The sequence below is a fragment of the Misgurnus anguillicaudatus genome, chromosome 15, assembly GCF_027580225.2.
Source record: "Misgurnus anguillicaudatus chromosome 15, ASM2758022v2, whole genome shotgun sequence".
Taxonomy (NCBI): Eukaryota; Metazoa; Chordata; class Actinopteri; order Cypriniformes; family Cobitidae; genus Misgurnus; species Misgurnus anguillicaudatus.
The window spans coordinates 14,825,379-14,850,420 of record NC_073351.2 but is presented as its reverse complement, the minus strand read 5'-3'; the positions used below and the strand labels follow the sequence as shown (position 1 = coordinate 14,850,420).

Sequence of the window (25,042 nt, the reverse complement as noted above, 5' to 3'; positions counted from 1 at the left end):
ATTGGACTCATGTCATTTTTTGCAGATATTACGGTTTAAATTGTTTGCATGTTTCTAACATCCATTGGTGTCCCCTGATGCTAGTATTCTAGTAGCATCGCAAAAGCAAAGGAAATCCAGGACAGTATATAATTTCCATCTCTTCCTTCAAACTTAAATTAGTAGAGCAGTTTCTTGATTTCTAAGCCTCAGTCCAATGTTGCTGCTCTGCGGAAAATATGTGTTGTAAAGTGATGCTTCAGCAACTTAATTGCATAGAGGTGTTGGGGTAAGTTTACGGACCCGTCGAAAGAATGTGACATATTACACCACGTTTAGCTAATCTTCGAAATATGGAAAGTGCGTGTAGCTTTCTGATTATTCCCCACCCCCCGGTTGAATTTTATTATCATCACAGCTATCATTTACATCGAGGTGTGTAGAACAGAGGCAAGGTGTTTTCGCTATACTGTAAATATATAAATAAATATAAGTTTACCGGGGACAGAAATGAAATATGGCATTCCCATTTCAATGCAAATGAAGGAGAGAATGAATGCTGCTTTGGATTTTCAGAGCTACATTACAATGAGAGCGTCGCACCAATGTTTCTCCGAACTCAACACTTTCCTATAGGCTGAGGAAATCAGTGTTCAGGGCAGTGCACTTCACACAAATGAAACTGTCTGTCAGCATGAATCCTTCTCTGCAAAATGAAGGTGTCTTACTCCTATTTTAGGTAAGTTCAAAGAAATATTTGGGATGTATAGTTAAAGTAGCACTTCATCCAAAAAAAAAATGTATTTACCCTTTTGTGAATTTAGGGTGAGGGGGAACACTGCGGTCTATAAACTCTGTTCTGGAGGTGCGTTTTTTTCCCACTATTTAAATATACATTTCTTATTTTTCCTTCGTTTCATTTTGTTTGTTTCTTTCTTTTTTTCTGCTGTATTATCACTAAATCAAGTTGCCTCTATTTAGATGCATCGCGTTTGCAATTTACCTCAGTCATTTCCGAATGGAGATTGGTGAGGAGACGTGTGGGTTCTGGGAAATTGTCCAGGTGTGAAAATATTGTGCGTGTTCATTTGTATGATAGATTACAGGAGGGTTCTGTAGAGACGCAAAAGGGAAGCTGCAGTGAGTTTTTCAGAAAGAGCTCATTGAGGTTGGTTCACGTGAACACTTTTGTAAAACTGTGACTGGACTATTGCAACAATCGTTCTTACTTAAATTTCATTTGTTCAGAAATTCTCTTTGTCATATCTGCGAATTTGCAGCCCGAGCTTAAAGGGAGGTGAGTTCAGGGGCCAAAACCGCTTTTTTGTGATTTTATGCAATGGGCTGTAACAATGTCAGTTTTGGTTTGAACAATAATGATGTTTAGATATTTGTTCACTATAAAATGAGCTGGTTATCGGTTCTTTAAAAATGTGGTAGTATTCCACAAAAATATAATTTTCATCAGTGGTAATAACAATGACATTAAGACACTTCTTGGTCCCGAACACACTGCTAATTAACTCATTCACCGCCATTGACGAGTTATCTCGTCATTTATGAGTTCATATTTAACTAATAAAAATGCCTTTCTGGACGAATTTCAAAGTGAAAGTGTAATACCGCTTTTATCAAAACGAATTTATCAAAAACGGATGTTAAAAAGATTTTAAGATTTATTTTAAATGCCTTTATGTTTGATAGTCATTCTGAGTCTGATCTCTAACATAAATTCCTTTAAAAAAACGCAATTTTTTAAGCTTTTTGCTCAAAATGTTGTATTTTTGAAGAGAAATATCCATATTTCAGTGGTTAAATTAAGTGGAAAAAGTAAAATCCCCATTTTGTTTGTTTGTTTGTTTGTTTATTGTTTGTTTGAAAGCAGAGGGTGTGTTCTTTAATTTGATATAATTTGTATGTTTATATATTTATAGAAAATAATTTTTCCTGCAAGGAATTTTGTGAAAATTTTGTTAAAATCACAAAAATGCAGGTGGACAACTTTTCTCAAAAAGGCTGGCGGTGAATGAGTTAATTTGGTTGTCAGTTCACCTTTTAATGCTTAATCCTGTTCTGTACACACACAATTCAGTAATTTATGGGAATGACAATCGCAATCTACAACCGAATTAACTCCCGCAAAATGCAGGTTGTGACAACCGCAATTACAGAAACTCTGCATAGTGTGTACATAACCGAACTGAACAACTAGTAGTTAACAAGGTGTTTAAACATGCATCATGGACATGACAGGTCTCTCTTCTAAAAAATAAATGCCTAGAAGGGGGAAAAGTCTTATGTATGCGCGGTGCAGAAAATTACATAGGCACGAGTGTTTGCTAAATAGTGTTGCCAGATCTTGCACAAAAAAAAGAAAAATCCAATAATTAACCGAAATAAATCCAAATGCTTTACCTCAAAGATCAAAATATTGGGACCGGCACACTTTATTAACACCAAAATCTTGATCGCTTCATGAGCCAAGCACCTTAACAGTTATGCGCCAAAACGGTATATAAGTACAAAAAAGACAAGGACCTGGCAACACTTCAAGACAGGCCGCTGTGGAGCAGCCTCAAAAATGCGTACAATGCACAACGCCAAGACGGAGGTTTGTTGCAAAACATAACGCTGTTAAACTATTTTGGTCAAAGCTGTGAGTAATAAGCACGCAAAATGGTCATCTCTGTGTCAATCATCACATTTTCGGGAGTGAGTCTTGTTCCGCATGAAACGAACATTTAGGGGATTCACTCCCGCATTTAAATGCGGTTGTCACTCCCGAAAGTTTGCAGTGTGTACGAGGCCCTTTACACCTGTACACTATCAGAAAAAAATATGCATAGCTGTCACTGGGGTCGTACCCTTTCAAAAAGTACACATTGGTACCTAAAGAGCTTATTTTAGAAACTCAGAGGTAAATATTGGTACACTCTTAAAATGTCTGGGTTATTTTTGACCCAGAATGGGTAAATATTAGACAAAACACAACACATGCTGGGTTAAAACTGACCCAGTTTTGGGTTGTTGTTATGCAACCATGGATTATAATAACCCTACAGTTGGGTTAAAACAACTCAGCATTGGGTCAGTTTTAATCCAGTTGTGTGTTCTGTTCAATATTTACCCATTTTGGATTGGATCCGGCCCAGAGTCGTTTACCCTCCGTATGTATACATACCTGTACTAAAATGATACGGCTATATAAAAATGGTGTAAAAAGGTCCTATTTCAAGTCACTTTGTTCTATGCCAAACTTTACATTTACATTTGATGCATTTGGCAGATGCTTGTATCCAGAATGACATACAGTATTTTATCAGTATGTGTGTTTCCTTGAGATGACCTTTGTACTGCAAACACAATGATCTACCAGTTTAGATACAGGATAATAGAAATGCATAACAACATCATCACAAAGGATTAAAGCAGGGTATCCAAGACACCTGAATCATGTGTATTTTAAATGTGTCACACACATTGACTGACCCTGTTCTCTGACACCTTCCTTTATCTGTGTGTAACTCTATGTTTGAGTCACGTTAAAGCATCACAGGAGAGACAGATATCTTCACGTACTTCAGCAAACCGTGTAGAAAAAATTCCCGTCACCTCCTAGCTCTGATCTCACAGTCTCTCGGTACAAGTGAACAGAGGACCCTGAATAGACGCAAGTCGGGAAACTCTCAAGGCGCTACATCTGACTTGAACACGGATGACGGGCCAGAAAAAGAGTTACTGCCTCGTGCGTGATATTCGCTCGATATTTTTTCCTGCCTGCCATCGGATCAAGTCAAATCAAAATCAAAATGAGCAGCAGGGGTTTGACAGATGTAGAGGAGCGTTTAAGGGGAACTAAATTACTTCTAAAATGCGTCCTGTTTTATTTGTACAAACTGAAAGATCTCAACGGGATAGATGTTTATTTCTAGTAAAAACCATGTGTTCCCAGTAGCTCCACTGGTAAATGCGCTACTAGCAACTGCAAGATCATGGGTTCGAACCCCAGGCAAACTTTGTATTGAAGCATTTGCCAAATGTTTAAATGTAAAATGTGTATTTGTTTTCTCCAACATCACCAAAATTGTTGTTTTTAAGATTGCCAGGAGTTAAACATAAAATCTTAACTTAATGACTGCTATAGTTAAAACTGAGAAAAGAAGTTAAGATGAAATATTGTCTCGTAACATCTGTGAGGCATCATTCATTTCATGAAAATTCATTCACTTTTTTTGCCACACACTACCAAATGTTTCACAAAATGCATAGGTTTTAACTATAAAACATCACACGCACCGCAAAATCTTTCCTTTTTATTCATTAATCTCGACACACTGCCAGGTACACGGCTGATTGACTCTAATTATGTATCTAAACTAACCAACTTCGTTCTCTAGCCAGCAATATTGGTTTTCCTCAAATCTTAAAGTTGTGTGTGACATAATTAAGTTCTGTCCAAGTTAATTCTCTGGCAGGTTTAATGACGCATTTAAAGCTATTCCTCTAGCAGCATTAACAGCAGGGGAAGCGGTCCACAGGGAATGAAGTGTGGAGCTGAGCGCATTAAAAGTTTGGACTTACCTGCTGTAATGGTTTAGGCATTGGCGATTGGATGAGATTGGAACATTGGTGCCTAATGAAATCTATCTAAACCATGCCCGTGCAACAGTCTTTTAAAGGTGTATCACTGTAATGGGGGCGGGAATGACGAGTCCATATATATGGACCACCATTTATATTGACCGACCGCACTTAATGTTTTATAATGACGGAGGAAGAGAAATGCTCTGACTTTTAAGAACTCAATTTTAAAATAGTTTAAGATTCATGTGAAATGGATAGTTTCAATACCATTGTGGATGGTTAAAATGAATGGCATTAAAGAGGGTCACAATGCAGGCAGATAGGAAAATGTACTAGAAATAATTTCGTGAAAAAGCAACTGTATAAGAAATAAGCTCTGACGGTGTGATCAGGACCTGATGGGAAGCTAAGTGTCATGTATCACACTGAATGGTCTGTCTGTATTATCCTGCTTATTACACAGCTAGCCTATTTACCTAAATATGGTAAGAAACATTAAATATCGATTTATAAATATTTGATTTGCTTATTTTAAACAAATGCAGAACTTCCGCAAGGAAAACCTTTTTACTTTCGGTTTTCAGATACGTTCAAACATCACAAAGACACTATTTAGTTTTATCATTTTTAAATATAATGTAATATACAGGGAGTGCAGAATTATTAGGCAAGTTGTATTTTTGAGGATTACTTTTGTTATTGTACAACTACAGTGCTCTTGGTCAATTCAAAATGCCAACAAACCCTCAAACCTGAACATTCAAGCAGTAAAAGCGAAACCTCGGCTCCACCAAGAGAACACTTCTATATACATCATTATTAGGCAACTATTAGTGTGCAGAACTACTAGGCAACCAAATGAAAAACAAAGATTATAAAACGGCTCGTTCTGGTTCTTCATTCTGATTGGTTGAAACGCGTTCTAAGCCGTGATAAAATACCCCGGTAAACCCACGGTTCAGACCGCATCACAAGTATCACTGCGCCACTGTTGCTGCGTACTGATTTATGAAAATAAACACCAGTCTTGAATCATTTTTTTTTCTACCTTTGCACAATTATGGCGATATCCAGATAAATGTCAATAAATAAAACATTTCGTCAATAAAGAGAAAACGTTCTCTGAAGTTTTTTTTGTCTTATTGATATTTCCGCTATTATCCACAAGATGGCAATCTTATCCAACTTAAACACTGAGGCATTTACTCGACACAACAGCGTTGTAGTGGATTTAGCGTGACGTGTGTTTTGATCAGGCTCTGAATCTGATCTCTTACAAAGTTCTCCACAAAAATGGAATTATCTCCGCATTTAGCTGAAAATTTGAGAGGTGATAACTGATAAGACAACAAATGAAGGTAGGATGAAAGTTTTTTGATGTTGTTGGAAAGCGGATGGACTGTTCTTTCATTTGATATCTTATGTTTATTTAAAGAAGACAATTTTTCTGTAAGGCATTCAACTAAAACTGGGTGGCAAATTAAAAAAAACGCTGACGGGGAAAAAGTTAAGCATGCTTCCAAAAATATTTGATCATCACTTCAACAGTTGCACGATATAAATGTTAATGTATAAATTAGATGAATGTTGATTTATAAAATAAACACCACAGTCTTTAATCAGATATTTTCATTGTGCCTTTGCTGCGTCTGTTGTTTGTGAACTGCGCTCTGTTGCAGCCACACTTGATTCTGAGGAACTACTTTGTTTGGCGGAAGAGTAATATTTATACTAATATAATTACAACTTATTTGTGTTTTATTTTATAAAATCCCGCTAACGTTATGAATATGAAGTAACCGTTTTATAAACGCAATAAACCCCTCGAAGCTTTGGGTTACCAGTGCATTTTATAAGGTTTAGGCACTCCGCTTCGCGTCGTGCCTAACAACGCCCCTTAGCTGTTATAAAATGCACTGGTAACCCACTGCTTCTTGGGGTTTATTGCTTTATTTTACCATCTCACTTGGTTTTTTTTCAACTGTTAAAGTGAGAATGATAAACAAACTCTACATTTACAAAAAAAAATATATATATATATAGACTCAGTGACCAATATAGCCACCCTTCATTTCAATAACAGTCACAAGCCTTCCATTCACGGATTCAGTCAGTTTCTTGATCTGGTCTGAACCAATATTTTGCGCAGCCACAACCACAGCCCCCCAGACACTGCCCAGAGAGGTGTACGGTTTACCTTCACTGCAAATGTCCTGCTCAAGAAGGGATCAAAAGGTCTCAATAGGGCTCAAGTCAGGCGAAGAAGGGGCCGTGGCATTAGCTTTTCACCCCCAAGGCCCCCACCGGCCAGCCACTCAGCTGAGTACCCCGATGCATGTGCTGAAGCGCTGTCCCGCACAAAAAAGTCTTATTGAAAGATGCAGATTTTTTCCTGTACCACTGCTTGAAGAAAGTGTCACAATTTTTAAACAAAGGTATGTTGTCCCGTTTAGATTTTTCATGTTCATACTATATGCACTGTCAGCTATGATGAAGTGTAATGAATCATTGCGCCGCCAACCACAGTCCTGCGACGTCAGATATGTTGTCTATTTTTTACAAAATAGAGTAATGCGAGTAACGAACTCATTTAAATTTCAGTAATTGTAATTGCGTTACTTGATTTAAAAAAATACTTAGTTACATGCTCGTTACTGCTAAAAGTAGTGGAATTACAGTAACGCGTTACAAAGTTACTCCCATCACTGCTTATCACACTGTGTGACATATAGTTTAAACTCGGGTACGATAGGCATGTAAACTGTACGATGATGACATGGAAGCTTCGGCGGCTGCATCACACGTTAGCGCAACGTCACCAGCATGCGCTCGTGGTAAACAAATACCAGTACGCAGGTCGTAGCAGCAAAAACACTGCGTGATCATGCTGAATTTCTGACACTGTCAAAAAACTATCGTAGACTTTCTTTGGACGCACGGCCGGGAAAACGGACATCTTTGAACCTCTCTCACTGTACGACATAAGACCATCGATGAAGAGCCACGATCACAGAAATCGCGACGATTGTTTCACGATGGCAATCTTTCGTCTGGGACAGCCAATAATCGTGCAGTGTATCCCGGGCTTAACAGCAACCTTACGCACCAAGTAAAATGGGATCACGAAAAATGTGCAGCTTTTAAAGACATATTTCTATATATTTTTGTATAATATTAAACAGTACCTGTCAAAATGATTTGCGGCATCAGAGTTACCGTGTGCTATTAGTTTTGAGCAGTTGTTATCTGGAAAGAACAAACCTGCAAATGTTGCGACTGGCCAGTCAGAATCATGCATTCCAACAAACCGTGTAAAAAGCTGAATAGTTTTATGACTTTAGTTTATGAACTTAAATACAGCACAGTGCTGCTATTTCAATTCCAGTGGTTTATGAGCCATTATAAAGCACGCAAATGGGTTACAACTGTTTACTCAATTTGGTCCTTAAAAATTTAACAACATTCAAAACGGTTTCAGATTTTAGTGATAGATGTGCAAAACATATTGCACAATAAGAAAAACGATTTACAGAAAGCTTTTGATGTGCACAAAACCTGTCATTTTACAGACGTTACCTGTGGTCGACAGAGACAAATGTACATTTATTTTTATGTTGATGTGTTTCTTCTTTGTTATCCACTATTGTAGTTTCTGAATTGAAAGTGAGCATTCGTTTATGTGCTAAAGATTTTATTTTTGTTTGTGTTGCAGTGTTGTGGCTGGGCAGTCTGAGGGCCATGCACAGATTTTACAGCATCATAATTCAGTCCGAGATTCAGCCTCATCCGATCCAGAAGCATTTCCTTGGTATTTGTCATACGGGATTTAAAGTTGCGTGTTTTTTACGCATGGCTAGAATCCCCTTTATATTTTGACATTTCACTCATTTTCTTTCTGTATGCGCAAGGGAAGCCGCGTATACAGTAGAGTGAAACAAGCAATGACTGATTTTGCATTACGTGAGTGACTTTATAAAAGTTCTGGCTGGTTGTACATTATCCTGAAAATCTACCATCCACTGTGATGACACTCTTTTATCATTCACAATAGAGAGCAACAGTGGGCTTTTGGAAGTAAAAAATCCCATTCATTTTCTCTATAGAGAAATACATTTTTAACGATAACACATAAACCTTTCAAGACAGACCCACGTTGAGCTTTGAGGTTGGTAAGTGATAATACATGCTTCTGTAGAGGCCACAAGTCAGTTAAACATGAATTATTATTGGCTGACTTTATGAGGAAAAACTACATTACCCATAATCCTTAACTCTTTCCCTGCCAGCGTTTAAAAAAAGTTGCAAGCCAGCGCCAGCATTTTTCATGATTTTCACAAAAGTTTAATGCCTTTTAGAAAATGTTCTTCTCTAAATATATAAACACATAATATATTAAATGAAAGAATGGACCCTCTGCTTTAAAAAATAAAAAATGTTTTATCCTTCATTAGTTCTCTTTTTATCAACTCTCAAATATGTGTAGGTTTCTTCAAAAACACAAAATTTTGAGCAAAAAGCTGAGATAATTACATTTTTGTGAAGGACTTTTGATAGAGATCAGATTCAGAGCGATCCTCAAAACATACCCGGACATACAGCTGTTTGCCCTAGGGCCATACTTCCGGGTTTTATAAGTTGCTGGTGGATAATAGGGGTGCAACGGATCACAAAACTCACGGTTCGGATCACATTACGGTTTTTAAGGCACGGATCAGATAATTTTTGGATCAGCAAAAAAAAGTATGGGAAAATTCTATTAACAAATCAAGAAATTACAAACATTTATAAAAAAGAACAAAGTTGCACATTAAGTAAGGTCTAAAATCAATTAATAATAACACTGCATTTATTGTATTAATTAAATGTAATTATTATTTTTTAAAGCTTCAGAAGTGATTTTCTCTTTGTCTTGGGTTGTTTGATTAACATTAAAGAGTAACTAAACCCTAATCCAACTTTTTTTAGTTACTGATCTGTAAGAATGATGGTTTATTAGCACTGTTAATTGATTTTAGTAAGTTTTTTGACATTTGGATATAAAGTGTTTCAATACTACAATATATGGTGTAAAAACGTCTGAGTGCTGCCCTCTTCAGGTTGAACGGTGGCTACTGCAGTTGAATTTTCCTATTGGATGTTGGGTCCAAAAAATGACTCGTGACGTAAGCAGGTTCAAGCTCACCACGCCCTTGTTACGATCTCATCACACACTTGGTACGAGCTTAGGTCGTCCCCCCTATCTCTGTTGAGATCTGCCTACTTTTCTTGCATTTTTCAAATATTGCAGTGGGTGGAGTCAGGCTCTGACCAGGGGTTTAGTTACGCTTTAATGACACAGACTTAAGTAGGTCAATTGAGCTTACTGTCTCTTTAAGACCAAGTATGCACAGACTGCATATCTCTCCGTGTGTGCACTACTGAGTCCCCTTAAACGAGCGCACACACACAGACAGAGGGCGAATTACAAACTGCGCAGCATAAACAGACGTCCCAGATAAAAACTTTACGTTGTTTTTCATTGCTCTATTAGCCAACTGTATTTTAATACACTACAGTATGAAAGAGAGTAGCGCAACTCTCTGAAGTTTACATATCAAGAGTTCTGAATCTGATCTTTGAAGGATGATACGTCTGGCTCGAGCTGGACCGGACGCATTCAACCGCACGTACGTTTTGCGTAAAGTAAACTGCTCTTTTTGCAGTTAAACTGTTTAAAATCAGTTGAATGCTAACATTTGCAAACCTTTGAAACACTTACAAATGATAAACTTTCCCTATTTAAAATTGCGTATTAATCCGCGAATCACATGCGAGCCGAACCGTGGGTCGTGATCCGTACGGATCAACTGCGATCCGTTACACCACTAGTGGATAATAGTAGTGTTACCGATTGCCAGAAATACTCGTCGTTGGCAGGGATGCATTTTTTCTTAATTGACGAGTTAATTTGTCAATGGCGGGGAAAGAGTTAATCAGATAATTTACTAAAGTGCCATTTGTGGATGTATTTGTGGACATTTTAATATTGGACAAGAAACCTTAAATACATTTACATTGTACACTGTCAGATTTTTTTACAAGTTCAGTTTTTCCGCATACGCGAGGGTCCACGTAGACTGTATGCACACTGCCAGATTTTTGTAACTGCACGTACCTTGTACGATTAGGTCGCACATGCAGGTACAGTAGAATGTAGTATGTAGCCCAGGAGTAGCATTGGATTATGTCATAATGCGCATGCGCTGAACTTCTGTGTACATGTACGAGTCAAATAAACTATACTTTGCAAGGCTGTGCATTTGACTATGCGCTACGGTTACATACAAGTAAAAACAAACTATACCAATATGTACCTTTGAGGAACTAATATGAAGATACAAAAGAAAGGGTAGAACCCCTGTGACAGCTAAGGACCATTTTTAGACAATTTTTTTCTGACAGTGTATTGTATACTTATAATTATTGGACACCACCGTTTTTCAATATTTTACTATGTTCTTGCCTCAACTTGGACTAATTAATACATATCTATCTTTATTCAATGCTTGCACCTGGTCTTTGTACAGTGCGCGGTGAATGTGTTGGCATTTGGCCTAGCCCCATTCATTCCTTAGGATCCAAAGAGGGATGAATTTAGAAGCCACCAAACACTTCCATGTTTTCTTTATTTAAAGACTGTTACATGAGTAGTTACACGAGTAAGTATGGTGGCACAAAATAAAACTTTTGTTTGGAGCCATAGGAATGAATGGGGCTACGCTAAATGCTGGCACGTTCATGACGCACTGTACAAAGATTAAGGGTGCACGGATTGAAAACAAATTTATGTATTAATTCATTTAAGTTGAGGTAAGAACATAGTAAATATTGAAAAACGGTGGTGTTTTCCTTTAAGTCATATTTCTCAAATGTCAAATACTGTTTTGCTTTAAACCAAAGATTTTATATTGTGCTTTCTCAGAGCTGCTGGTTTGTTTTTGATTTTAAATTCCAATATAAGAATATTTCCGGAACCGAAGCTAGCGATGAAGTGGTCTCTTGCTGTTGCCCTCTAATGCAGTTTTAAATTTGGACTAAATGTAAATACGCAGACATGAAGGGCAGCCGAGACCAAACAGAACTTTCCATCACATCATTTCCTCATTTATATTCCTCATGTCTCTCTGCGGCTTTTCTAAATAACATCAGAAGTGATAAACTCAGCTATTTTACCAACCTGTCGTCTTTCTTTCTTTTCTTCGAGTGTCTGATATATATGGCATGCGCCTGTAATTGTATGCAGAACGTGTTAAAGGGAAAATTCGTTTGAAGACCATTGGGTCTGACAAGCTCGGAGCTCCACCACTGTCACCGGCTCCCATCTACTCTGCATTAGGAGAGAAGCACCATGCAACATCTCTGACCTAATAGAAAGTGAGTAGTTTAAGAAAGCAGCCGGCGAACAGCTCACCGTCAGCATCTCAGATGAGGAAGGCATCCTATTTCTCTCTTTCCCTCTCTCACTTTTTCTCGCCGCTTCCTCGCGATCGCTCCATCCTGGCCTAATTAACGCCTGCCCATGAAGTAACTTGTAGCTGTCAGCGTCTGCCTGCTCCGCAAAAATCCAATAACTTCAGGGAGCAATTTAGATGGAACACCAGCTAAGCACCAGCAAACTACAAATGGTGCATGAGAACCGCCCAACTTACTGACCTGACAGCATTGTGCTGAGATCGGTTGTATTATTGCATTCAACTTATTGACTGTAAAGTGGATTGTATTGCAGACTGGGATGTTTTATCTTAAAATTGTTTTATTGTTGTTTGTTTTTTATAGTTTCATTTGGTACTTTGAAAATAGGATGTATTTGAATCGGATATGTACCTTTTTTTGTTGCTTGTCATTTATTAGGTTTAGAAATTAAAATGGTTTGCTTTATTGGTTGTGTGTTTTTCTTAAGCTTCCATGACTAACTGCGTTATTTATTTATTTTTCATTTTTCTAACTAAATACAATTTATATATTATTGCAAATTACATTATCAGCACTTTAAGAAAAATGTTTTTCTTAGTTATGAGTTGAGGATAAGAAAAGACTTCTTTAATTTCACAATATATATTTTTATGTATTTTGTCATACTACTGTGTGTAACATTTGTATTAACTTTCCAGGTTTAAATCAGGATACATTTTACATCCCACATTTTTTTATTTGGACTATGGGTGCCCTTTGTGACCACGTAAGGCATTTTTTGACACTGCTGTCTGCTGGAAATTCAATGACAGATTAGTGGTAGGAGCTCTGAACAGCAGTTTATTTGACTCAACCGTTCATGTTTGCTCTATAGTTTCTTTACCTTTAAGCCATGGCAAATGCCGTAGGATTAAGGAGAAGGAAATGCCATCCTTAAAGTAGTGCATTGAACATCTCTATACAACTTTTGCTCTGCACTAAGTCTCGCTGCAAGGGACATCACCAGAAACAGGATACAGTTGGCCTATATACAACGTCGATTGGTCAAAGACAACATTTTTCTATGTTCTTAGCATTTGCTGTAACATTTCTCTTTATTTAACAAATAGAAATGAATAACTTTAAAACTTTTGACCAAACGGATGAAGGTGAACAGCTCAAATAAACTTGGAGGTTTTAAGTTTTTAAGGCTTCCCTTTAATTGTATTGCACATAGAGAAGCTACGGTGGCCGCCACCGGACAAACATGTCATCGTCAGAGACAACTTAGTAAAAAAAATTCCATTAAGGGCTTCTGTAGAAACATGGCGGCACAAAATGACGACTTCCATGTAAGGGGACCCTCTGTGTATGTAGATAAAAAGGTCTCGTTCTAAGGTAACATAACGGTTCATTATGAAAGGTCTTTATACACCCCTGATCATATAGTTTTGTATATTATTTTGCATTTCTGTCAAGAGATCCTTCTAAAAATTACACACTGTACCTTTAAGACTTAAAAGAGCACCTATTGTCCGATTCACGTTTTAAAATTTTCTTTTTTGTGTAAGCGTGTATTAGTGCATGTTAATGATATGCAAAAGGTACAAATCCAAAAGTAAACGATGACGCAAGTTATTGTCTCCATCGTAAATCTCTTTTCTTGGACTACAACAAACCAGCCCAGTCTCACGAAATTTCGTTGTATAGTCACGTCATTTTTTTATTCTTTTTTCGTGATATCATCACGAATTTTCGTGTTTTTTCTTGATCGTATAACAAATTCCTGTTTATCACGTATTGGTTCCTCAACTTTTTTGTTCCATTTTCTTAAAATTGTTGCTTTGGTTTAGGGTTAGATTTACATAAAATTACATCCCTACCCAAACCCAACTCTAACCCTAACCCCAGGCGACATATAAAAAAATGAATCAGAATTTTTTTTATAAACTAATAAATAAAGTGACATTCTAATGCAAGCACCAAATCTAATCAAACCGAAGCGACAATGGTTTGAAAATAGGAAAAATCAGTTGAGTAATTAATACGTGATAATCACACGAAAACCGGAATTTGTTATACGATCACGAAAAAAAACGAGAAAAAAGAATAAAAAAAATTACGTGACTATATCGCGAAAATCTTGTGAGACTGGGTAGAACAAACACACAGATTGTAGGCAACAGTTTACTTACTGTGATGTAGACAAGACTGACATTATCATAATTCCTTCCGCTCAGCCTATAAATTAACTCGTGTTAGCAACCAAATCTTTCAAACATGGTAAGGAGCGTCACATTTCCAGCTGACGAGGTATTCAGGCCAATCACAACTTACAGACTAGCTGGCCAATCAGGGACACAGAGCTTTTCAAATCCATCCGTTTCAGGAAGAGAGAAAAATCTGGAGCTACAAAAATGTATGGTTTGTGTAAAATAATGTTTTTTAACCATAAACCACACAAACACATTGCATACCAAATACACAAAATAGCATTGCTTTTTAGCAATTAAATAGGTGCTTTTTAAATTTTTGAAAGAAAATATGTTTTAAGATGTTGTATGGTTGTATTTATCTACAAATATTCAATGTAAGTTAAAAATTAATACAGAATAATTATAATACAATGATATAATTCATTTTTTATTGGCATACATTAAACATTCAATAAATCGTTTAGGAATTTATTTTAAGACAAAAACAACCAAAATTTTTTAATAATAAGTCTGTTCTGCACATCATAATATTGATTTGTATATTTATTATGGCATCACTGAAAACAAGTAACTTTTACTGGTAATTGTATAGCAAAAGATAAACAGATATGTTCGACCTTTCAGAGATACTTTCTCTTTTGCTTTGATAACAAACAAAAGAAAGAAAGATAGTAACTGGTGCCATTATATACAATGCAACTAAATTGCCAGTTGCCGTGAACCATGAAATTTACAAACATCTTTTTTTTTTACTCTTTGGCAATTTATAGCAATATCCAACAAGCAGTGTTAAACATTGCAAAGATAAATATAGTTTAAACATTGCTTTGAAAAGAAAACTTCTTGAAATAAATATGAAGCATAATTTGCTACTAATCACAAAAAAGGTTTTAGTGATATTTGGGGTGTTAATTTAATTATACTTCTGTGCAGCTGATTTAGACTTCCTTTCCAATTACCCAAACACGCATTTCAGTTTTTGAGAAAGTATCTGTGAACCACTAGCTTTTTAGACTTTAACCTCTTTGCTTAAATCTCCTGCTTCTACAATTTGAATTTACTATAAGCTTAGATGTTTTTTGTAGTCCTCATGAATATTATTAACATATCCCGCTTTTAACATTAAAAATTCATCTGCGCTTGAATCATTAACTATGAGTGTGATGCAATGAGATTGATTTTTCGAAAATATAACGCTCTTATTATTTAGTAACACAGCCGGCATATTTTTAAAGTTGTATAATAGGGTCTTGTTAACAACTTAAAAACCTTGTTTTGGAGTTTCACCTAAGAATAACCAATAAAGGGGAAATATTGTAGAGAACAAAGAATTAGGATGATTTCACTGAACATTTGCTTAAGATAAAACAACAAGTTACACAAAATGTATAGTGAGTTTAAAGAGAGTTTGTTAATGCAAGTGCATCGAACAAATACATATAATACTAGTGCCTAATGGCAAATGCTAGAGGCGTGTGTGCAATGCTTTTGGCAATTTGCGTTAATGAATAAATCTGTTTTTCATACTTATTAATTTACTGTTTGCTTCGAATGTATAATCCCAGGGAGAATATAAAAAATACACAGGCTTAAGATTCTTTATTGGTCTTTTGTAAATGGATGCTTTTAAATTTGTAAAAAAAATATTTTTAGCAGAGCTAGAAATGAATACACCAAGATGCCAGAAAGGAACAGACATAAAAAAGGTTCAGCACAATACATGCAATGCCATATCAAATATAATGCAAGATTACTTACACATCAAAATACATTAAACTCATAGCAGCTCAGGGAGCGTTTGCGCGCTGTTTATGTGCGCCAAGAGCCTATGGTTTTTGCCGCCAGCCGCAGCATGTGCTTTTGAAGGAGCGCTGAGAGCGGAGAAGTGCCAGACGTTATTCGCATCTTTCCATTGTCCAATCGAATGAGGGTAGAGGCGGGCCTTACGTTGCAGTGAGGGAAGTTTACAGTTGCTTTGAAGAACCGGACTCCACTAACTCTCTCCTGCGGGTTTGTGCACCTCTCACCCTCAAACAAGGTCAGAGCAAGCGCCCTCTTTTTAAAGTTTCTGCTAATATGACAGTTAACAGCAAAAGAGCGCTCACGCTTCAATATTTGATTGACAAGACAGCTGACTCGGTGGTTGCTTAGCAATATAATAAGCCGCGTCGCACTGCTCTTTTTTTAAAAAGGCAGTGCGTTGCGCCTTGCGTTTAAAGCGCTTTTGGTGTGATTAGCCCCTTATGGTATTATTGGTATGGTATTGCACCACCTACTCAGCAAACATTGATATGTCATTCATCAACATAGCATGTGATGAATTAACTTGAATCGATTGACTGTCCTAATATTGTTAAGAACCGTAAATGGGTCAATACATGGATATGACACTGTGTTATCATCAGTAGAAGGGAATATGGATCAGTTAATAATGTAATATTCATGTAACGGCCACATGCATAAACACAAAGCAAAAGAGAAGAAGATGACGATTTACTTTTGCTTGATTCTGATTCAGCTCTGCTCGAGCGGTCTAGTCCTAATTAAAGCGTTCCGGTCCACGGCACGTCAGACGAGATGGCAACCAGAGGCTGTTTCATTTCCTCAAGTCTTTTAGACTGTGATTACAGCTGTTTACAATGGGGAGAGAAAAGAAAATAACCATAACAACATTAATGCTCCGATGGAAGGTTACAAAAGGAGATGGTGGTTTCTCACGTTCATTGTCATGGGATTTTATCGTATGAAGATCTATTAAAAGATATTTTCAAAATAATGCAGCCTATTAGTCAGCACTTTTTAACTAAGTACACTCTAAAAATGCTGGGTTATTTTTAACACAGCGTTGGATCAAATATAGACATACCAAACCCACTGGGCATTGGGCTGTAATTTAAAACCTATGATAGGTTGTTTTGACCCACTGTTGGGTCAAATATAAGCACTTTTTGAGTTAATTTAACAAAGCAGCAGGGTTTGTTCCTTTTTGGCATTTTCTCTCTGTGTTAATAAACTACCTAGCTTTTTGGGTTAACATTACAATAAACTGTCATCAAAATGCCGTTAGTGTTAATACTCGGTCAAATAGTTTTATAACAGCATCATGAATATTTTTCTTGACCTCAACTACAGTGGTACAAATTTAACTTGTCATTAAAATGTGTTAATACTATGTCATAAATCATTAAATAACTCAACAAAATGCAACAGACATGCAAAATATTATACTTTACATAAAAAAACTGACAACTAACAGAACTTTTTTCTCACACAGAGAGTTCTGAAGTTTTCTGACATAGAAGGAAAAACGAACAAAACATTTAATTAATATAATGTAATTAACTGTTTTCCAGCTTTATGGACCCAATGGTGAATGGCTTAACACATTATTGTACTGTTTTCATTAAATTTTAGGTGAATCACAATGAAATCTTCAAATGCAATAAAATAAAATTGTATCAATTTTAATTATTATTATTATTGGATGATTGATTTTTTAACACCTGGAGGAAACTTAAAAAAACATTCTGAACTGAAGAATATTCATGACACTGTTATAAATCTATTTGACAGAGTATTAACACTTAATGACATTTTAATGACAAATTAAATTTGTACCACTGTAGTTGAGGTCAAGAAAAATATTCATGATGCTGTTATAAAACTATTTGACAGAGTATTAACACTTAATGACATTTTATTTACAAATTTAATTTGTACCACTGTAGTTTAAATCAAGAAAAATATTTATGACGCTGTTATTAACACTTAATGTCATTTTAATTACAAATTTAATTTGTACCACTGTAGTTTAATTCAAGAAAAATATTTATGACGCTGTTATTAACACTTAATGACATTTTAATTACAAATTTAATTTGTAGAACTGTAGTTTAATTCAAGAAAAATATTTATGACGCTGTTATTAACACTTAATGACATTTTAATTACAAATTTAATTTGTACAACTGTAGTTTAATTCAAGAAAAATATTTATGACGCTGTTATTAACACTTAATGACATTTTAATTACAAATTTAATTTGTACCACTGTAGTTTATTCAAGAAACATATTTATGACACTGTTTTTAACACTTAATGGCATTTTAATTACAAATTTAATTTGTACCACTGTAGGTGGGGTCAAGAAAAATATTTATGACATTGTTATAAAACTATATGACAGAGTATTAACACTTAATAACATTTTAAATACAAATTAACTTTGTACCACTGTAGTTTAATTCAAGAAAAATATTTATGACACTGTTATTAACACTTAATGACATTTTAATTACAAATAAAATTTGTACCACTGTAGTTTAATTCAGGAAAAATATTTATGACACTGTTATTAACACTTAATGACATTTTAATTACAAAATTAATTTGTAACACTGTAGTTTAATTCAAGAAAAATATTTATGACGCTGTTATTAACACTTAATGACATTTTAATTACAAAATTAATTTGTAACACTGTAGTTTAATTCAAGAAAAATATTTATGACGCTGTTATTAACACTTAATGACATTTTAATTACAAAATTAATTTGTAACACTGTAGTTTAATTCAAGAAAAATATTTATGACGCTGTTATTAACACTTAATGACATTTTAATTACAAATTTAATTTGTAACACTGTAGTTTAATTCAAGAAAAATATTTATGACGCTGTTATTAACACTTAATGACATTTTAATTACAAAATTAATTTGTAACACTGTAGTTTAATTCAAGAAAAATATTTATGACGCTGTTATTAACACTTAATGACATTTTAATTACAAAATTAATTTGTACCACTGTAGTTTAATTCAAGAAAAATATTTATGACGCTGTTATTAACACTTAATGACATTTTAATTACAAATTTAATTTGTACAACTGTAGTTTAATTCAAGAAAAATATTTATGACGCTGTTATTAACACTTAATGACATTTTAATTACAAATTTAATTTGTACCACTGTAGTTTAATTCAAGAAAAATATTTATGATGCTGTTATTAACACTTAATGACATTTTAATTACAAATTTAATTTGTACCACTGTAGTTTAATTCAAGAAAAATATTTATGACGCTGTTATTAACACTTAATGACATTTTAATTACAAATTTAATTTGTACCACTGTAGTTTAATTCAAGAAAAATATTTATGACGCTGTTATTAACGCGTAATGACATTTTAATTACAAATTTAATTTGTACAACTGTAGTTGGGGTCAAGAAAAATATTTATGACATTGTTATAAAACTATATGACAGAGTATTAACCCTTATTGACATTTTAATTACAAATTAAATTTGTACCACTGTAGTTTAATTCAAGAAAAAATATTTATGACGCTGTTATTAACACTTAATGACATTTTAATTACAAATTAAATTTGTACCACTGTAGTTTAATTCAAGAAAAATATTTATGACGCTGTTATTAACACTTAATGACATTTTAATTACAAATTTTATTTGTACCACTGTAGTTTAATTCAAGAAAAATATTTATGACGCTGTTATTAACACTTAATGACATTTTAATTACAAATTAAATTTGTACCACTGTAGTTTAATTCAAGAAAAATATTTATGACGCTGTTATTAACACTTAATGACATTTTAATTACAAATTTAATTTGTACAACTGTAGTTGGGGTCAAGAAAAATATTTATGACATTGTTATAAAACTATATGACAGAGTATTAACCCTTATTGACATTTTAATTACAAATTACATTTGTACCACTGTAGTTTAATTCAAGAAAAATATCTATGACCCTGTTATAAAACTATTTGGCAGAGTATTAAAACTTAATGACATTTAAATGACAAATTACATTTGTATTGCTGGTAAAAATGTTGTCTTGGTAATGTGAAGTTGTCATGACAAGTTATGATCTATTGGTTAATGTCAAGTTGCCATAACAAAGACATCTCAAATATCTCAAACAGTGACATAATTGAACGAATGCCTAATTGACACTTAATGACAGTTGTCATAAATGTGCATAAAATCTCCTTCATGTTTATGGCATGTGTCACGTCATGATTATGAAGGTGTTATGTCAGTCTTATGAACACCCCTTCAAGTAAAGTGTTAAAGAGTGTACTTCAAAATTCAGGGTTAAAATGTTTTGAAAAACAGGTTCTTTACTAATTGCTTTTGTGTTTTACAAAGGCAGGTCTATGCAGGGTAGAAGCAACATGAGCGTAATAAATAACGACAAAATGTTGATTTTATAGCTGAACTATTTATTTATTGTTGAAGGAATTGTTCAGGGAAAAGCATAATATTGTTGAAGGCGACAGGCCAAACCCTTAGTGTGCTCATCTATATGTGACAGAAGACTGCAGGACTCAACACTGTAATGTGTGGTTATGCCACATCACTGTCACAGGCTTGAAATCAGATTTTCTTTTCCAGGTCCGTTACTGAGTATATGAATATATGTCTGTCAATCCTGTGTCACTGATCAGGGTTTTCAGTGGGATTTAGACAGTGTGTGGGCATATGGTTTCAAAAAGTTACAGTTATACATTTTCTCATGAAGAATATCCTCCTATTAAATACTTCAATTATTATTGTAATTAACCTTGAGTAAACGCAAGTTGCGCTGTATAAACAGGCCCAAGAACAGTGCTGTCCATTTGGGCCAAATACTTGATGATGAATTATATAAAGACCAGAGAATTCACCCTACGGTTTCATCTCCACTTCACACAGCCATTCATCCTTTATTCAGAGTGTATTCATGTGCAAATAATGAAACTCAGAAGAGTTGCTATTAACTCTGTTTGCACAAAATACCCCCCCCCCAACCTTTCTGCCCCAATCACAATATCCTATTGCACCATGATTAATCATCTGCCCGTAATAGGGCCCAATATTGGGCTGTGGTAATTAAAAGATAATGATGGGCCAATTTGAGCTTTACCTAATAAAGATATGGTAACTCAGCATGTGTGATATCAGGCAGTTTGATAAAATTTTAAACCCAGGGCATAGAAAAGGATTTTTATAACCACATCTTTCACTTAGTTTCTTTGTCTGTACATCTCTCAGTGATAATTTTCTTTTAATTTTTCCTGAAACAAGCCTTAGTCTTTTCTTTCGGTCTTGACATTGATAACTTGTACATTGTGTAAGTTTCAGAGATAAGTTTAAACAGCACTCTTGGCTGATCTTAAAGAGAGTTCACCCAAAAATAAAAAGAATGTCATCATTTACTTGTATACATTCCTTTGTTCTTCTGAACACAAAAGAAGATATTTGTAATCAGAAACAGAAGCACCATTGACTTCTATAGTAGGAAATAAATTATGGAAATCAGTGGTGCTCCTAAATGTTTTGTTACACACATTGTTTAAAATATCTTCCTTTGAATTGCATTTTTAAATGGTCACGCAAGACTCATTCTCATATAGACCTTGTATTAAAATGTTTATTAAATGTCTCCTATGCAATCAGATTTCAATGGAAGTTCCTCTGATTTAATGACTACACTTTTGTGTAACTGTGTATGCCAATAAAGCTAAAAAATGTACAAATATATGATTATATGGTATATGATTTAAAGAGCACCTATTCATGAATATCAGCTGGCGTCACTCACATCTCAAACTTGTCTTCCACCATTTTGAGTACCTGAATTGGCCGCAAAAGAACTAGAGCCTTCAATATGTTGTGAGCCTCAAAATCGCTATTTTTACGACAAGAAGGCTCGACATAACATGATACTTTGCTCGTAGTATAACCTGTGTCTCTACACTTGAACTTGAGCATTGAGAACATTGTTTGTGTACACAGAGTTACTAAAAAGGAGGTTTGAACAACTGACTTTGGTTGTTTTGGTGTCCGCTCGCCGCCATCTTGTCAGTCAAGATGTATCGATCCCCGAATGCGACGTAAGGAGGGAGGAGAGTAAAGCTGGATAGCTCCTAAAGCATAGTTCAATATAAATGCACGGATAATTCGTTGTTTGTCGCAAGTGAAAAACAATATTGACCTTCTAGTTGTAAAAGGAGCCTCATATGAGATTCATTCATTCGCATTTGGAAATTGATTCTTTATGTCTGGCAAAAATGGCGAGCGGACACCATAACAGCCAAAGTCAGTTGTACAAAACCTTTCTTTTTAGTAAACTCTGTGTACACAAACAACGTTCTCAATGCTCACGTTCATGTGTAGAGACACAGGTGATACTTCAAGCAAAGTTTCATGTTTTGTCGTGCCTTCTTAGTGTTGTAAAAATAGTGTTAGTGCGGTAGCAGCGGACCATGGCCCGAAAGAACGCATCAGGGATTGAGTAGGCATCACACCCTAACCAAGATATTTTTTTTAAAGACTCGTTTCTTTTTATGACAGTCGAGGTGCGAAATGTTGTCTTTCGTAGCCATTTCCCGTATCCGTAAGTTTCATAGACCGAAATCCGTAAATCGTAGCAAGCTAGCCAATGCTTGTCAGTAGCCTACCGGTACTCGGTAGGAACTTAAGATGGCAGCAGGCAACTAGAATGACGTAAAAGGTCACATGACTGATATTCATCTATAGTCCGATTCACGTTTTTACATTTCTTTTGGTGTGTAAGTGTGTTAACGATATGCAAAAGGTACATACCCCAAAGTAAACGATGATGAAAGTTATCGTCCCCAACGTAAATCTTGGACTACAACAAACACATGAATTGTAGACAACAGTTTACAGCCTGTAAGTTAACTACTGTTAGCAACTGAATCTTTCAAACATGGTAAGGAGCGTTACATCTGATGTCAGAGGTATTCAGACCAATCACAACATACAGATTAACTGGCCAATCAGGTACACAGAGCTTGTTAAATCTGTGCGTTTCAGGAAGAGAGTGAAATTTGGAGCTACAGAAATATACGGTATGTGTTTTTAACCATAAACCATGCAAACACATTGCATTATACCAAATACACAAAATAAAGTTGTTTTTAGCAATAAAATAGGTGCTCTTTAACTGCTGACCATCACCCAAAATGGATGTCAAGTGTAAATGGGATTAACAATGCACAAAAATTGTGATCTACACCAATGAAATGCAACGAGATCAATTCAAGTAATTTATCTGTTGTAAATGATGTCCCCTCAGATATCTTAAAGGATTAGTCCATTTTCTTAAAAGAAAAATCCAGATAATTTACTCACCACCATGTCATCCAAAATGTTGATGTCTTTCTTTGTTCAGTCGAGAAGAAATTATGTTTTTTGAGGAAAACATTGCAGGATTTTTCTAATTTTAATGGACTTTAATAGAGCCCAACATTTAATTCTTAACTCAACACTTAACCGTTTTTTTCAACGGAGTTTCAAAGGACTATAAACAATCCCAAACGAGGCATAAGGGTCTTATCTAGCAAAACGATTGTCATTTTTGACAATAAAAATAACAAATATACACTTTTAAAGCACAACTTCTCGTCATGTAGATCCGGTTGTGATGCAGCAGCTGACCCCACGCAATACGTCATGACGTCAAGAGGTCACAGAAGACGAATGCGAAACTCCGCCCCAGTGTTTACGAGTGCTGAGAAAGAGGACCGTTCCTACATTGCTGTATGTCAACTGATACTAATTAATGTCTTTGTGGCAGTTTATTATTTGAAATGGTCCGCAAATGTGCGTTTTATATATGTAACGCGTGACCTCCCTACGTCACTACGCATTTACGTTAGGTCGCGCTGGACCGGACCTAGACGAAAAGTTGTGGTTTAAAAGAGCATATATTTTATTTTTCTTGTCAAAAATGACAAAAAATTTTTGCTAGATAAGACACTTATGCCTCGTTTGGGATTGTTTATAGTCCTTTGAAACTCCGTTGAAAAAAACTGTTAAGTGTTGAGTTAAGTATTAAATGTTGGGCTCTATTAAAGTCCATTAAAATGAGAAAAATCTAGCAATGTTTTCCTCAAAAAACATAATTTCTTCTGGACTGAACAAAGAAAGACATCAACATTTTGGATGACATGGTGGTGAGTAAATTATCAGGATTTTTCTTTTAAGAAAATGGACTAATCCTTTAAGTATCCCATAGCCTAAAAACACTCAGTGATGCTTTTTTTAAAATGTGAATGCCGCAAAATGGTAAGCAGGAAAGAGTCATGTAGCATTTTTATAATCGACAAATGAAGTGTGACAGGTAATCACACAGCTTCTGAGTCCAGTCGTGCGAAGGCTTATTAATATCCCAGTTTGACCACAGATGATTGGTCCCATTACCGCACATGCCACACCTTGAATGAGAAATGATTGCATGTGATGCAAAGAACATTTCACCTCCCCTGTGCATGGCCATAAATTAGTTGGTTTTGAAATGCCATCCCATAGGTCTGGATGTAAGGCTGCTGCTCAGCCAGGGTTGACTTTGTTGGGTTGAGTTGAATTTGTGTCTGGTGTTTTGAAGCTATGCTAGAAGACTCTAAGTGATTTAATGTAATTTCTTTAAGTGCTGGTTATGACAATAGTTATGTAGTTAGAACACGCTTTTATCATATGCTCACTGGCAGAAAAGCGATGGTTTATGGCTTGCATCTTGGCAAGCTCAAACCAGTAACTTCCAGTTATTGCCAGCAGTTTTTGTGCCACGCCACATTTTCAGTCCTGCAATATTCAATCGTCCTATCGAAGTAAAACATTGAATCAGAAAGAGCATAGACGCCTGGGTAATAAAAACAAAAAGGAAATAGCTTTGAGTACTCAAGCTTGTTAGCTGGCTGTTGGAAACGGGGCCACGGCAATTTTACATATTTGACTTTCACAGTTGAAGGAAATGAGACAAAACAACCGCACATTTGTAGGACGTACAA

General features: G+C 35.3%; 1 protein-coding gene across 5 annotated transcripts in view; it reads left to right on the top strand.

The window, feature by feature from the left end:
* Positions 1-25,042, top strand: part of cd276 (CD276 molecule) — a 155,565-nt gene that overhangs the window by 111,001 nt on the left and 19,522 nt on the right. For 4 of the 5 annotated variants that reach the window (XM_055173603.2, XM_055173601.2, XM_055173600.2 and 1 more), the window contains exon 8: positions 8,276-12,480. The exons of the other annotated variant lie outside the window; for it this stretch is intronic. The gene's annotated coding sequence lies outside the window, so the exon portion shown is untranslated. Of the gene's footprint in view, positions 1-8,275; positions 12,481-25,042 lie in introns of those variants that run through there. 5 annotated transcript variants of the gene reach the window in all.